This window comes from Coregonus lavaretus, assembly GCF_964263955.1.
Source record: "Coregonus lavaretus genome assembly, chromosome: 39".
Taxonomy (NCBI): domain Eukaryota; kingdom Metazoa; phylum Chordata; class Actinopteri; order Salmoniformes; family Salmonidae; genus Coregonus; species Coregonus lavaretus.
The window spans coordinates 15297338-15313904 of record NC_140026.1 but is presented as its reverse complement, the minus strand read 5'-3'; the positions used below and the strand labels follow the sequence as shown (position 1 = coordinate 15313904).

At 44.3% G+C, this 16567-nt stretch overlaps 1 pseudogene across 1 annotated transcript; it reads right to left on the bottom strand.

Moving 5' to 3' along the window:
* Positions 1-1429: 1429 nt before the first annotated feature.
* LOC311112722 lies at positions 1430-15555 on the bottom strand (annotated as a pseudogene). The gene is made up of 16 exons: positions 15275-15555; positions 11953-12451; positions 8685-9620; positions 8523-8577; positions 8162-8214; positions 7492-7787; positions 6547-6707; positions 6134-6308; positions 5748-5877; positions 5492-5566; positions 4912-5004; positions 4477-4631; positions 4102-4269; positions 3869-3954; positions 3556-3660; positions 1430-3224 (listed from the first exon to the last, which is right to left on the bottom strand). The product of its transcript is annotated as an uncharacterized misc_RNA (transcript).
* Between the last annotated feature and the right edge of the window lie 1012 nt (positions 15556-16567).

The following is a 16567-nucleotide window of genomic DNA, read 5'->3' as shown; positions in this document are numbered from 1 at the left end:
TTCGCTAGCTTTTGCTACAGCCAATATCAATGAGTCTTAGCATTCTAGCTAACAACTGCTGCATTCAAAATTGTTATTTTGCAAAGCTCACAACCGAATATAATCTTAGCTACTGTTCAAGCATGAATCAAAACATCATTGCAAGCATATGATAACTTCTATTTTGTTTAAAAGTAATACAAACTTAAATCTAGACTATGTTGAATGGGCGCGATCTAACTGTAAGTCGCTCTGGATAAGAGCTTCTGCTAACTGACTAAAATGTCCAAAAAATGGTGATGGTTTCTTACTGCCGCCCAGAGTCGAGTGTAACCGGATCTATATGATCCGCAAAAAAAAGGCTTTATATCATCCACTAAGGTTAGCGACCCTCAGGAACAACTACATGGACATAACTGAAGAAAGAATGGTGAATGGAACGAATCAATATATAGGCTACAAATTGAAGGAAACTAACACTAAATATTTAACATGATACAAATTGTAAAATAAAACTAAGAAAAGCCCTGGCATATAATTAAAACATTCTAAAGCGCATAAATCAACTTGACAGGTTTGCCGCATTATGAAGGCATACAATTAAAATAATGGCACAGCTATTTATAGCCTACTTCGCTGGGAGAAAGGGGCCGCAATACATCATGTTGATTTGATTTTCAGTTTGCTTCCATATGACTGGTATAACATTTTTCTCCATGGATCATAAGGAAAAATAATCTAAAACAATTGCTATGTGTATTTACAATCCCCTTCTCATAACGGATTACTAAAATATCTAGCTCTTATCAATAGCTCTCATCAATGTATGAATTACAGTGCATGGAGAATGCTGTTATTTCTATCGGGAAAAAATAAAGTAGATGCTTTTCCCACTTGGAACCGACCTTATTCACGGATTCCTCGCGCATAAAGGTTTTGGAATTAAGTCAGTCAGAATACTGCGTATCTGTAAACAAACCATCGCCACACCTTCATTTCGTTGATGTCCACCCAAAACAAATAGCAGGTGATATGCTATTCTCATGCTTAAATTCACGGTCAGAATACGCATAGAGAGAAGTGCATGAAAGGGGAATTGCGGTCCATTTACGCCTGCTTAATTCGGCAAAAATACAATTCCAGCAAATCTGTCAGGGGTAAAGGTGGAGCAATTACCACAGAGTTTACACCTATCCAGTCCTTTCACATGTATTCAAGTGCCTAGGCTAGGGCGTGCTTGGGGCTGATTTGGAATTGGGCATCAGAACTAGTAGTCTATCAGGCCTGCTAAATAATGTAATACACCTATGATATAGGGCGGCAGGTAGCTTAGTGGTTAAGAGCGTTGTGCCAGTAAGGCCAAGCGTGTGCAAAGCTGTCATCAAGGCAAAGGGTGGCTATTTGAAGAATCTCAAATATAAAATATATTTTGATTTATTTAACTTTTTTTGGTTACTACATGATTCCATATGTGTTATTTCATAGTTTTGATGTCTTCACTATTATTCTACAATGTATAACATGTAAAAATAAAGAAAAACCCTTGAATGAGTAGGTGTCCAAACTTTTGACTGGTAGTGTACATGATTTAGCTATTACTTTTTTGTGTCCAAAAGTGACAGTCAAATGTATTCAACCCTGTAGTGATTACGAAACAGCAGCTGTAGGACTTGTGCTTATAGTACAATCCATTGGAAGGGACTTCAGAGTTTGTTCCATCTAACTGATAGTGTTCAGGAAATTTTTTATGATTTTGTTCATTCATCACCTTCCTTAACATGAACCACACAAATACCATGTCTGTAAAAAAAATATAGGTGTACTTATGTCAGAGGAAAAATACTGTACCGGTTCTCCTTGTCTGACCCTACCTCAGCTATTCCAGGTATGTTGGTGTTCACTGGGGAATGTGACTGACTGTGTGTTTGTTAGCATTATGGGCTGTCAATGCATTCCTGTGATGACTACTGTAGACTAATCATTGTCTGTTGGCAGTGTGTTACATAATGAAGACAATTTCAGCCACCAACTTGTTTTTTATTGTCACATACTAGTACGGCGCCCCTGGAGCAAATTAGGGTTAAGTGGCACGCTCAAGAGCACATCGAAAGACTTTCACCTTGTCGGCTCAGGTATTCGATCCAGTGACTTTTTGGTTACTGGCCCAATGCTCTAACCTCTAAACTACCTGCTGCCATGGTAGCGCTGGCTGATATATTGGCGCAGGGGCACTTTTCAACTGGGGCTTTCCTTTGGCAGTGTGGGGTTAGGTGCAGGTTCATACACACACACTATCAAACATGCACACTCACACAAACAAATACACTGAACATTAGGCAAACTTTACAGGGATGAGTACATTTTAGTTTGCCTGTAATAAATTAGGTTCAGAAGAAGTTCCTCATCCTTCTCCTTCCGTAAGACTACATTTCATTTCCTGGTTCTTAGTCTCCCGAGTGTGGCAGTGGTCTAAGGCACTGCATCGCAGTGCTAGCTGTGTCACTAGAGATCCTGGTTCGAATCCAGGCTCTGTCGTAGCCGGCCGTGACTGGGAGACCCATGGGGCGGCGCACAATTCGTCCAGGGTAGGGGAGGGAATGGTTGGCAGGGATGTTGGTAGAGCATGGCGTTTGCAACGCCAGGGTTGTGGGTTCGATTCCCGCGGGGGGCCAGTATGAACAAAAAAAATAATAATATGTATGCACTCACTAACTGTAAGTCGCTCTGGATAAGAGCGTCTGCTAAATGACTAAAATGTAAAAAAAAAAATGTAAAAGTTCCCGAAAAAAACATTATCCCATAACTTCACCAAATGAGCAATTTGTACAAAAACAAAACATGCCAATCGAACGATATGATAAGAAAGAACTCCTCCGAGAGCTCCTCATTTCTCCAGCTAAGAGTTCTTCAGGGGAGCATGCATGGCAAGCACTGGTTCACTCTCTCCTATCCAGTTTAATATTCCAACAATGTTCTAGTGACGTTATGTAAACATTCTGCGGATGTTCTGTCAACATTAAGGTGCTCCTAAGTCATGGTCTTTAATATTTAGGAACGTTCCCCTGATGTTCCACATTACGGGGTAGTCTTGGCCTTGTTGTTGGTGACGATGCTGGCGGCCTGAATGACCCGATAGCGTTCTCGAAGGTTCCGCCGCCGCACATACTCGTTGGTGATCTCTATAGCGTTCTCCATGGGGAACCAACCCTTCTGTCCGTTGGAGAGACGGATCCCCTCGTACCAACCTAAAGGGAGGGAATGTAGGTGGAGAAGGGAGGAGAGGAAGGGGCGAATGCAGGGGGGAGATAGGATGTTTATATATAAATCATGCAAAATAACCGACATCACAAATCAATAAACTGCTAATAGGTAGAGGACCAGGTTAAGGGTTGAATTAGAATTGTCGGGATAAAGACATACAAAGAGGGGGTTTGGGGGAAAGAGGAGTGTTTCATTTATTACTGTGTTATCATTTTATCAAGTAAAAAAATGATAATTTCTGGATTGTAAAATAAAGTGCTACCCAGTTTCCTAACTAACCACAGGTCAGGACATTAGTTTCCTGCCAGGACTTACCCTCGTTGGTCTTCCGCACCACGTTGATGATCTCACTGGGTTCCAGGGTGAGCTCATCAGCCTGCTGAGCAACATACTGCTCCACACACTGCACCTGAGGACAGTCTGAGGACAGAGACACAACAGTAAATATCAAGAAACCACACAATTATAAACCACAAGTGCAAATAGCCCAAAGTGTGTCCATGTAAGGCAAACTGAGGCTAGATGTGTGTGTGGATGGTTGAATTTGGCAACTAGCTCAGTCACTAATTGCTGCCTTACTGCGGCTAGTTATAGGGTGTGTGTCACCGAGCTATACCCAGTCACTCACCCCAGTCGTCATAGATAACCTCCTCCTTGTCCCCATCAGGTTTACTGGGGTTAGGGAACGCTGCTATCCACCTGTGCAGGTCAGACCTGAGAAGAAAGGATGAGGGGGGAAAAGAAAGACAAGAAGAGAGGAGAGAATGGACATGTGAAACAGACCATAGAGTGTGAATAGACGGGCACACTCACTCTCTCTCTCTCTCTCTCTCTCTCACACACACACTGTGTACTACTCACTGTGAAGGGGCCTTCATCAGTCTCTCCATCATGCGTCCCTGGTGGTTCTCCAGTAGAGTCAGGCAGAAGCAGTGTTCATAGCTAGGGCTCGAGGCCTGGTCGTCTCCTATTGGCTGAACCTGGACCAGGGAGCGGTGGGCGTGGTCCAACACCACAAACCGCTCCGAACTAACAGGGATAAGAGGATGATCCAATCACATTGAAGGGCTAAGACAGTCTAAGATGAGTCCTAGAATGTATGAATGTAGAGCCACCTTCTATTCTAGCATGACATTTGGTTATAAATTATTTGTGAAGCATTTTTGAGGGATAAAGGCTGTGTAAAGGTTTATAAAGGCTTCATAAAGCCTTATGAACACCATATGGGGGACTCACCCCTTCTTGGTGGCGATGATGACCAGGTCGTTGAAGAGGAAGAGGTAGACGGGGGTGAACTTGGGACGCAGGTTGAAGAGGGTGCTCCCTTTGGCCATCTCCTGTAACTCCCCACGCTTCTCCAAGAAACGGTTTTGGGAGATGATGGGGATAGCCTGATAGAGAGAGAGAGGGAGGGAGGGAGGGGGAGAGAGAGAGAGAGAGAGAGAGGGAGGGGGAGAGAGAGAGACGGAGTGAGGGAGGGAGGGAGGGAGAGAAAAAGAGAGAGGGGTGGGGAGGATAGATGGAGAGAGAGAGAGAGAGGTGGAGAAATTGAAAGAGAGGGGGGTAGAAAGAGAGAGAAAAATGTATAAGAATCAAGCAGAAAGGGATAGGTTTCTAGTGTATTTTGGTGGTGTATTAACTGACTGACTGACTGACTGATTCATTGGTTACCTTGAGCTTGTCAAACTCCAGCGTCTTGGAGAGGTGGATCAGCTCTTCCACCTGCTTCATCTTTCCCACCTCGGTGCTGCACTCCTCTATGATCTGAGAGGGATAGGAAGAGGAAGACAGAAAGAAAAAAAGAAAGAAAGAAATCGTGCTAGAAAAAGAACAAGAGACTGAATGAAAACAGTAGATCAGAGACCTCTTGGCAGCTCCTTCACTTTTCCTTTCACATAGACATGAGAAACAATCCACATAGCCCTTCTCTCATTTCATGTTCCTCTCTTTCACAAGTGTATCAAGTTCTTGTCTTTTTCAAGAGGTTCCCCCTCTACTTGAATAACACTAGCTGGTACTGCAGTGACAGACAGTCTTTATCTCTCTCTCCTGTACTTGGTCATATTGTCTGCAGTGACACAGTGAGTCTCTCTCTCTCACAATATGATATCCTCTATCCCACACAAAAGACCAGGGGATTGACGTCATTGTTCCATATTCCAGACCGGTGTGGAACACTGCTTTAGAATGGAACAGTCGGAACGTCTGTGAGCGGGCAGACGGACGGATGGAAAGAGGAAAGGTGTGTTACCTTAGAAACAGAGTCCAAGGCCTTGGAGGCAGTCTGCTCTTCTTCCGTCCCCTCATTTGTTCTCTTCAGGATATTCTGATAAACAACAACAACAACAACAAGCCATATTATACAAGACAAACAAATGACGATCTGGATTCAAGCCAAAAAATCTAATAAAGGTAATAAGGTTTAATGCTTTTCACTGTGATCACACTCCCTTGTAGTCCACATCACAGCGGCCCACAACAACTACAGTTACCATGATGCCCCTCACCTCGATGAGTATCTTGATGCGTGTGATTCGCTGGAAGGGCAGCAGCAGGAAGGACGTGAATGGCAGCCGCTGACACTGAGGAGACTCCTGCAGACGGGTGATGACCGCAGCAAACTCCACATTGGTTTTCCTGTGGTGACAAACACATAATTCAGGACCTCATCCTCCTCTGGTTGAGTAAATTGTCAGACCAAGAGGCCTCTGAGTAAGGTTGGAAAATTCAGGTAACGTTCCCAAAATTCCAAAGTTTTCCCAAAATTCCAGTTGGAAGATTCCTGGAATCAGGATCCTCTAACAGCGTTTTCAGGAAAATCAGGGAATTTTGGGTGAAATTAACAACATTTTGCAACCCTACCTGTGAGACCCAGTAATGAAGCCAGTCTTACATGAGGGAGGTGTAAGTCTTATCCTGGTAGATTTGGTTGCGTATCCTGGTAGATTTGGTTGCGGACGTAGTCGATGTAGACCGGGAAGTTGTGCTGCGCGTGGAAGTGGATGATGTCACAGATGTCGGAGAACACCAGACTCTCTTCCATACGGTTCTCCAGGTCCTTCAGAAAACTAATGGTGGGAGGGTTAGAAAGGTCAAAGGTTATGGTTGATTTCCTTGAGGGGTTTATTAACGCAACGAAACAGTGAAGGAGGAACATTTTTATTTATGTTCAAGTTGGGCTGGAGCAAAACCCTCCACACGCTGCTGAGTCATATCTGAGTCATTACTCCTTCCTTACTCTGACTCCCTACTGTTTTAGCCAAGTACCCCTCTCTAGCCCTTCCCCCATTCCTCCCTCTCTCTCACCTCTCGCTGACCCCCAGGACTCGCAGGACGTTGGAGAAGAGGGTCTTCCTGTCCCGGATGATCAGCACCTCCTCCAGCTCCCGGGATTCCAGGAAGTGTTCCTTGAGAACGCGTAAGGAACGCAGGTACGACGCTTCCGATGTCAACACCTCAAACATACTCTGAGGGGAGAGAGACAACGGGACGATGAACTTCTCATTCATACAGTACAATCAACCCATCACTGAAATATCCCAAGACATACCCATATTGGAATGATTAAATGGCCACATTTTTGTACTGAATTTACAATTGATGGTAACTGCTGGCATTCAGTCCATTGAGGTGAAATTCAGTCAACTAAAATATCAAATATTCACTTTACTTGATGACTAAAAAAGCCAAGTATGGATAACTGGCTGCATACGCGGGATTTGTATCTGAAAATGGGCGAGGCAAAAAAAGTGGATGAATCATCAGCAATGGGTGTAACATCAACACTTGTTGATTGGTTAGATGGTTTTTGATTGAGCTTTGTTGTTTTTCATTTCTTAATGCGTTTTCATTGGTCAGTTCCTGTGTGGTGATACTGATGCTTTGTTGGGATTGATGGTTCGTTTTTACGTAGCAGGTTAGGAGAATTAATGTAGCAGGTTAACGTAACAGGTTAGGAGAATGAGGTTATGGTTAGGAAAAGGGTTAGGGTTAGGCTTAGCTAAAATGCTCTCACAGTTGTAGCTACGCAAAGCTGCATTGAGTGGCAACAAATCCGCCAAATTAGTTGTTTGCTTTCCATACACCCACTTATGTTGATACGCCTGTTTATGTTGACACACCCATGTTCCGGCAGCCATGCAGTTACCTGTGAAAAACTGAGCAGTAAATTGAGCTTGCTTCTCTATCCTCATTCTTCCTTTCCCTCCCTCCCCTCCTATTCCTCCCCCACCCACCCACCCTCTTTCTCACCTCCTGGTACTTGCAATGTGCAGGGCTGAGGGTCTCCAGCACCCCACTGTCCCGTACTTCTTGCAGGTCCTGCCACAGGGTGCTCTGGCCCGGGGTGGGCAACGGAATAGTAGCACTGGCTGCCCCGTTGCCCATGCCCACCGCCCCCACGCCGCCCGACCCCATACCCACTCCACCCCGGCGCGCGGTCCAGTCCATGTGGAGGTCGGCACTGGTCTTGCTTGTGTTGCGACACACCGTCTGGCGCCGGATCTCCTTGTGGATGACGGTGGCACGGTACGTCTGGTACAGAGGTACTGAGGGGTCAAAGGGCAAAGGTGAAACCATTTTTAAAATATGAGGTTTTAATATGTGGGATAATACTCTATGGGTGACCCTCAAACAATGATGATGGACCAAGAATGTTCTGTTCCTTTGGTCTAATGTTTCACCTATAGTTCCACCTGTAACCTGATTCATCCGTGTCTGATATTTTGGGTGCGTTTTGGTTGTCAGGTAACATTTTTTACATTTTTTGTCATTTAGCAGACGCTCTTATCCAGAGTGACTTACAGTTAGTGAGTGCATACTTTTAAAAATATTTTTATTTTCATACTGGCCCCCCGTGGGAATCGAACCCACAACCCTGGCGTTGCAAGTGCCATGCTCTACCAACTGAGCTACACCTTACCGTCCTGCTGTCTGGACTCCCAGCCAATAGAGGATCCTCTCCTGAGAGGGGCACTAGCAAGAAGAAGAGCAGTGTGTTATATAACTGACTGAGCTGGACAATGAATGAGTGAGAAATAGGTCTGGTTCTAACACTTCAAATATCCTTCCTTCCTTTAATCACTGATAAGTGATTGGTTAAGTGATACCCTATCACCGTCACTAATCCAACCCTCTCTGATCTGTGGTCACTTACAGGAAGGACGATTTTCAACAGGGCCAAAACAAGACATGGGCGATGAGAGTAGAAGAGGAAATATGGAGGTCATCAGAAGAGAGATAAGAGGAAGAAATAGAAGAACATCAGGGATGAGTGAGCTTACCGCTCGTTTTCTGTGTCCTCCTCCTCTCCTTCAATGCTTCCATCCTCCTCTTGTTCTAGAGAGACACAAAAGCATGAACAATAAACCTTTTTCTATTGTATGACCTCTCACTGTAAAAGATGCTAGAAAACAGGTTTATTGTGTGTTTACTTGTATACCGACCTTTTATAGCTTGCTTGACAGAATGGACAGAGATGCCTGTCTTGGGGGGCTGAGGTGGGGGGACTCTGTAGCCTGCCCCGTGGAGTACTATGGGGCTGGTGGAAGGATTGGCGGGTGAGGGGCGCAGGGAGCGCCACTCCTCCGCGGTGGGCTGGGGTAAGGCGATACCCCCCCTGTGAACGGGCATAAGGTTGTGGCCGGGTGTTTTGGACTTGTCCTGGGCGAGGGCTAGCTGAGGTGGGATGGCCAAGGGGGCGTCCTCATTAGTCTGGGTTTGGGATGGGTCCGAATCGGACTGGATCGAAGTGTTGTCCTCCGAGTTGCTGGAGGACAGTTTTGACCAATGGACCGGTTTCTGAACCTTGATAAGGGGAATGTCCAGTTCTTGACAGATCTTTCTAGGTGTTGGCTCCGCCATTAGTAGAGTATCTTCATATATAGACTCCTCCTCCTCCTCTATGGAAGCTTTAAAATGGCTTGGTGGAGATTGGGTTTGTTTAGGGGGGATGGGTGGTGACTGGGGGCATTTTAGGGCCAAGGAGGTCAGAATGACCTGGGATCCCGGGTCTGACCTTCTCTGGTTGCCTTTGGATATCATCACATCCTGAACCTGGTTTAACTTAGCCTTCTTTAATATCTGCTCCGCCCCTTGCTCACTCGACAAACCGCTCCCCTCCTCCTCATCCCCCGCCTTGCTCTCCCCCTCCCCTCCTCTCTCCTCCTCCTCCGTTTCTGCCTCCAGCTCAATCTCCTCCTCCTCTTCTTCCTCTTCCTCATCGATGGGCACCCATACCAGCTTCATGCCGGGCATGTGAACGTGGCACACACAGCTGCAGTCCCAGTCGCAGCATGGATTAAGGGGCGTGTCTGAACCGTTCTCCGCCTCTGCTTTCACTTCTCCAATCAGCTGAAGCTCCACCTCCTTTCCGTCAGGTGCTGTGGGAGAGGGAGGGACATGGAGTTAGATGGTTTGGAGGGTCAACACATCAATAACATAGCTCTAACATAACATCACTTCTTACATCCACTGCCCCATGTTTGCTTAGACATTTGAAGTAATGGGAAATTAGCAACGCATCAGAAATACAATTATTACTTTATTGTTAAAAGGAACCCCAAAACTAGGGATCACTTTCTCTGTTTCAGGCCTGGATTGAACCTTGAACCTTGGCAGACTTAAACCCTCTATGGCATTCACTGATCACTGTGAATGTGTTGCTTCCTGGCTAGACTGTTCCTACATCTGTATTCTATGATAGCAGGGCATATCACTTTCACTGTGTCTGTGTGTATGTGTGTGTGTGTGAGCGTGTGTTCCTCTTTCTGTGTCCTGATTAACCTCAGTTCTCTATGGAAAGCTAAACATTAAAGGAAAACTCCACCCAGAAACTATATTTTGGTATTTGTTTCATTAGTCCATTGTTGACATAGTCCCAACATGTTTTGCTTGTCAGTTTTCAAGATATGTAACTTTCAAAATACAGAAATCATCCCCGTATGATGCATTTTGCATCATATGAAGCAAAATGCATCATCATATGATGCAAAATGCATCATACGGGGATCATTTCTGTATTTTGAAAGTGATGACTGTATGTCGCTTTGGATAAAAGCGTCTGCTAAATGGCATATTATTATTATTGTTATTATTGTTATAGTATTATTATTTTACATGGGAATGTGAGTGTGTGTGTGTTTTGGTTTACTATCCTTGTGGGGATATTTCACCAGTCCCCACAAGGTAAACTACTGTTTTAGGGGTTCAGTTTTGGGTTAGGGTTACAATTAGGGTTAGGGTTAAGTTTAGGGGTTTGGGGTTAAGGTTAGAAAAATGTGAAAAATATAATTCTGAATGGGAATCAATTATTTGGTCCCCACAAGGATAGTGACACAAACGTGTGTGTGTGTGTGTTTGTTCACTGTTTGCCTTTTTAGCCAAATTAACATCTGCAACGTTCCTATTTTCATAATTTATTTTTCTGCTTTGTCAGATAAACTTAGGGAATTATCAAGTTGTTTAGCTTCATGAGCATTTAATATGAACAGGAAACAGCCAAAAATGAAAATATGTATTTTGTTGATCTATTTTGATATTTGTTTGTTCTTTTCTGCAGTCAGAGATGCTACCAACTCCTTGTTTTCTTTCCCACTGCAACAGTAGAAACAGTGAGACACTCTTCAAGCCTTTTAAGCAGTGCAGTCTTAAACAGGGAGCCTCTGGCCCTCTCCCTCTATACCTATTTTTCTGTCGCTTTCTGCCTCTCTTCGACATCTCTACATACCGTCTCTCTGCCTCTCTGTACCGTTTCGCTCTCTCTCTCTCTCTCTCTCTCTCTCTCTCTCTCTCTCTCTCTCTCTCTCTCTCTCTCTCTCTCTCTCTCTCTCTCTCTCTCTCTCTCTCTCTCTCTCTCTCTCTCTCTCTCTCTCTCTCTCTCTCTCTCTCTCTCTCTCTCTCTCTCTCTCTCTCTCTCTCTCTCTCTCTCTCTCTCTCTCTCTCTCTCTCGCACACACACACACACACACACACACACACACACACACACACACACACACACACACACACACACACACACACACACACTTCTCGTCCCAGAGTGGTGTGTTGGAGTACAGACAGTATGTGTCAGTAGACCAGTTTTACCTATACAGAGCTGTGTTTACCTACAGTATACAGATGCACTGACAGAACCTGTTTCTGTCTGTTAGGGGAGTTAGATCACGTGTTCTAGCCACACCTGTTTGTTTCTAGGTGAGGTGAAAACAGTTGTCTCCCTCACAGCCTCAGGAACTAGGGAAAACACACGAGCAGAGATTCTGCTCACAATGGAACATACCGCACATACTGCACTCGCATGTGACATGCATATAGGTGACGTTTGCTGCATGTGGTAAACATCAAACTGACAAAGACATTTTGTAGCGGTACATGAAACCTGTCAATGTTTGTTCCATTCAAATTCCAAACAGATTGTTTTCTTAACCTGCCACCCTAGGGCTCGCTTGTGGGGTTTGGCTGGGAATGTTGTTAATGCTCTCTGTTGATATGTTATGAAAGTGATTATGTCATGTGTTACTGTGTTACTTGACAACACTGATTAATGAACACCCATATCATTTTGTTGCTCTGTCTGTAATGCTTGCCTTGTAGATATGTAGGCTACATTGCTAATGCTAACAAATTATCAGTCCCTATCATAACATTTTTGTGAGAGGCCTCATAAAAATTAATATTGATTAATTAATTTATTGATATACTGACTGACCCTACCTGATCGACTGACTGGGATGCCATTCCCCTCCTCTCCTCCAGGGGTCTCCATCTTAGCCTGTGGCAGGATCCGGCTCCTATTCATGGGCAGTGGAGGAGCCTGGTCTGGACCCCCAGACTGCTGCACGGAGGGCCGGGTCGGTTTGGGTTTGACTGTGGGGGCCCTTCTGGGCCTTCGGGTCCGGAGAGGAGGATCGGTGGTTAGTGTAGCATCTCCACTGGTGGTTGGTGGAGTCTCTGGGTGGCTGAACTTACTCACAATGCTCTTGACTTTCGCCCCCGAATTGCGGGCTTTGCTGCCCCTCTCTCCGAGCTGGGAGGGGGTGGAGGGGGCTCCATTGGAGGTAGGGGGTTTCCTCGAGATGGGGGGCCGGGGTTTGGACGTGAGGTGTTCCGGGAAGGACATATTGAGGAGTTTGGACTTTCGGGGGTATTCCAATCTGAGCCCTGACCTAGCAGAGGTCAAGTCAAGGGGTCAGTTTTGGCATGTCATTTTCACCTGGAGAGGACAGAGAGAGAGAAAGACTGAATACAGCCAGTCTGAATGATGGCAGTCTGACAGAGTTTCTCATTACTAGTGTCATTATACTGTTTTATTTTGTTCTCAGGTATGATATCAAATCAAATCAAAGTTTATTGGTCACGTACACAGTTTAGCAGATGTTATAGCGGGTGCAGCGAAATTATTGTGTTACTAGCTCCTAACAGTGCAGTAAAAATGTCAAACAAGTACACAAATAATAATCAAAAACCAGAAACCAGAAATATGATATGTGGTAATACAACCATTGTAAGCATTCAATATGACAGCAATATAACTTTTCATACACACAGAGCATCATTCTGTAATCAAATCCTAATAATCTAATAAAGATTTCTCTGTAGCTGTACAAGAGATCCTCGAGTGAAAGAAAGAAAGGAATGGAAACTTGGACTGGTAAGAGGCACACCTTCCGAGACGCCTTCACAACAGGTTCTATTCCCTAAAATGCTACACCCATAGGATTGAGCAATAACTATCGTTCTGAGAAACCAGCTGACACTACCACAGATGAGGAATGATGATAAAGCTATAGGACAGCTTGGCATTATAAAGTGCAAAATGAGGCAACATTGTGGGTATTCATATATCTTGCTTCCCTTGGCGCAGGTAGCCTAGCAGTTAAGAGTGCTGAGCCAGTAACTGAAAGGTTGCTGGTTCAAATCCCTGAGCTGGCAAGGTGGAAAAATCTGCTGTTCTGCCCTTGACCAAGGCAGTTACCCCCAACAACAACTGCCTTGGTCAACTGCTGCAATTCTCTGATTCAGAGGGGTTGGGTTAAATGCAGAAGACACATTTTGGTTGAATGCATTCAGTTGTGCAACTGACTAGGTATCCCCTTTCCTGGCCTGTAGTCCTACTTGTTGTTCCCCATTTCCAGGACTGGCCCAGACATGCAGTTAAAATCCTACAGGTGTGTGTGTATGTGTGTGTGTGTGTGTGTGTGTGTGTGTGTGTGTGTGTGTGTGCGTGCGTGCGTGCGTGCGTGCGTGCGTGCGTGCGTGCGTGCGTGCGTGCGTGCGTGCGTGCGTGCGTGCGTGCGTGCGTGCGTGCGTGCGTGCGTGCGTGCGTGCGTGCGTGCGTGCGTGCGTGCGTGCGTGCGTGCGTGCGTGCGTGCGTGCGTGCGTGCGTGCGTGCGTGCGTGCGTGTGTAAAATCAACCCAGCAAATTCAGTGAGCGACCTACCCCCCTAAGGTATGGAGTCATTTCACATATTTAATGGTTGCTAACCCCACCTCCTACACATACAGTACACTACTACTCTGTCTACAGCCTAAACTGCAAATATGAGTTACAGTATTTCAACAGTTTTATCTTGCAAGTATGCCACCTTGAACTATAATAATTTTACGGTTTTCAACTCTCTGAAAACTGAGGTTACATAAGTAGGTTTAATGATAGGCAACTCAACAATAAAATCTCCTTAATGACAGAGTCCATTCACCCATTGAAAGCTTGTTAAAATCATGCTCCGGAACATTGGAGAATACTAAGTATTTTTTAAACCTCCCGCTTTGGGCTGGATGTGTCAATGTGTACTTCATACATGTATAATCTATGAGCAGAATTACTGTTTTACCTCAATTAGCCACAAAATCCCTAGTTTGAAAGCAACTGTTTTTCTGGAAGCTGTGCCACGACATTTCCCCTACATGTTCCCCCACGTGGGCCAGCCCCCTGGCAATTTGAGTTCAACCTATGAGCTTTAGCCCCTCACCATACAGTGAGGGAAAAAAGTATTTGATCCACTGTATGAGTGACAGCTAGTAAGATGCACATGATGCATCCACAACAGAGTGAGAGAGAGAGAGTAATGACGTGGTGCACATATGTGACGCAGCACGCCATTTTCGGGGACCACTTTTGGCTTGTGAGCACTACATTAAGAACTACTGGCTAAAAAGTATACAAAAGTACTGGATAATCTCTTTAATGAACAACAGCAAAGTAACAGAGAGAGAGAGAGAGAGTGAGAGCAGGTGAGAAAGGTAAAGAGAGGCAGAGACAGGGAGAGCAAGTGAAAGAGAGATAGAGAGAGGGGGCGATAGGGAAAGAGGGAGAGGAGAAATGGGAAAAGATTGGAAACAGGGACATTTCTGTACTGTTTTGGAATGGATCAGTGTGGTCATGTGCTTTGGCCAATAAAATGATAACACACTGTAAACACATTACAGTTCCATGCATCAATGCACTCTGAACCTAGATCGACCACACGTGGTCAGTTACAGTAAGAACCCCTTTATTGCAGTGAGACATGATCAAATGTAAGTAACCCTGTAAGAATTTAAGTCATAAGCACAATGTGAATACTCGGTATGGGTGTGTGCACCACAAACATTCTGCACGGATGATCAGGCATCACATTTGATCCACTGTAAGGGTGGGGTACACTACATTCAATATCCCTGATTCGTTACATTCATTACATTCATGCAAAACAACTGACAGGATTTATACCACCTTTTTAGTTCCCTACTTTCTATAAAAAGGGAAAATGATGATGTCATGAACACATTTTTAATTTCATTGAGAGGTCATTCAAAATGAGACACCAAAGCTGCAAAGCTGCGGTTTTATCCAGCATATACTTCCCATTTGTTAGCCACAGATGTTGCAATATTAAACCAAAAGAGAGGTTAGGTTAGTCACCATAGCAATGACTTATCAGCCTATGTAGCAAAGCTTCTCTATAAAGAGATTATTGCATTGCTCTCTGGAACTGCAAAAATGTTATCTTTTGAGAATTTAGATCATAAATCTGTAAAGATTCCAATGGCTCACCTGTATGCATGGTTGGCAGTCAATTCCAGTCAGTTTGAGGTATAAATCCAATTGTCCATCATTTTGTATAATGAGGCTGTAATGATATAGCTGCACTATCTGCACAAATATGCAAATACCTGAATATACTGCTCAGATTACCATCATCTATAAAAACATCAAATCCATTCAGGCAATATCTAGATTGGCAGCTACAACATCCTGAATCCTTCGGCTTTATTGCAGATGGAGGGTGTTCTGTCTTTTACAATTTCAACAACGCAGTAGCCTCGGTGTTTGTCTCTGACTTGGTCTTTCAGTTGAAGCTGTTTGTCAAAACAGCACCGACTAGTCAGACAGGTTTGTGACGTGATGTGGTTGTTTTACTTGTATGCACAATCACTCAGCCTTGTACAAAAGAATGGGGTAAATCCATTTGAATTCAATCACTCAGCCTTGTACAAAAGAATGGGGTAAATCCATTTGAATTCAATCACTTTTTGACAGGATCCCTTTTGATTTAAACAAAACTTTACGTACAGTTGAAGTCATTTTTCAACCTCTCCACAAATTTCTTGTTAACAAACTATAGTTTTGGCAAGTCGGTTAGGACATCTACGTTGTGCATGACACAAGTAATTTTTCCAACAATTGTTTACAGACAGATTATTTCACTTATAATTCACTATATCACAATTCCAGTGGGTCAGAAGTTTACATACACTAAGTTGACTGTGCCTTTAACAGCTTGGAAAATTCCAGAAAATGATGTAATGGCTTTATAAGCTTCTGATAGGCTAATTGACCTCATTTGAGTCAATTAGAGGTGTACCTGTGGATGTATTTCAAGGCCTACCTTCAAACGCAGTGCCTCTTTGCTTGACATCATGGGAAAATCTAAAGAAATCAGCCAAGACATCAGAAAAAAAATTGTAGACCTCCACAAGTCTGGTTCATCCTTGGGAGCAATTTCCAAACGCCTGAAGGTACCACGTTCATCTGTACAAACAATAGTACACAAGTATAAACACCATGGGACCACGCAGCTGTCATACCGCTCAGGAAGGAGACGCGTTCTGTCTCCTAGATGAACATACTTTGGTGCGAAAAGTGCAAATCAATCCCAGAACAACAGCAAAGGACCTTGTGAAGATGCTGGAGGAAACAGGTACAAAAGTATCTATATCCACAGTAAAACGAGTCCTGTATCGACATAACCTGAAAGGCCGCTCAGCAAGGAAGAATCCACTCCTCCAAAACCGCCATAAAAAAGCCAGACTACGGTTTGCAACTGTACATGGGGACAAAGATCTT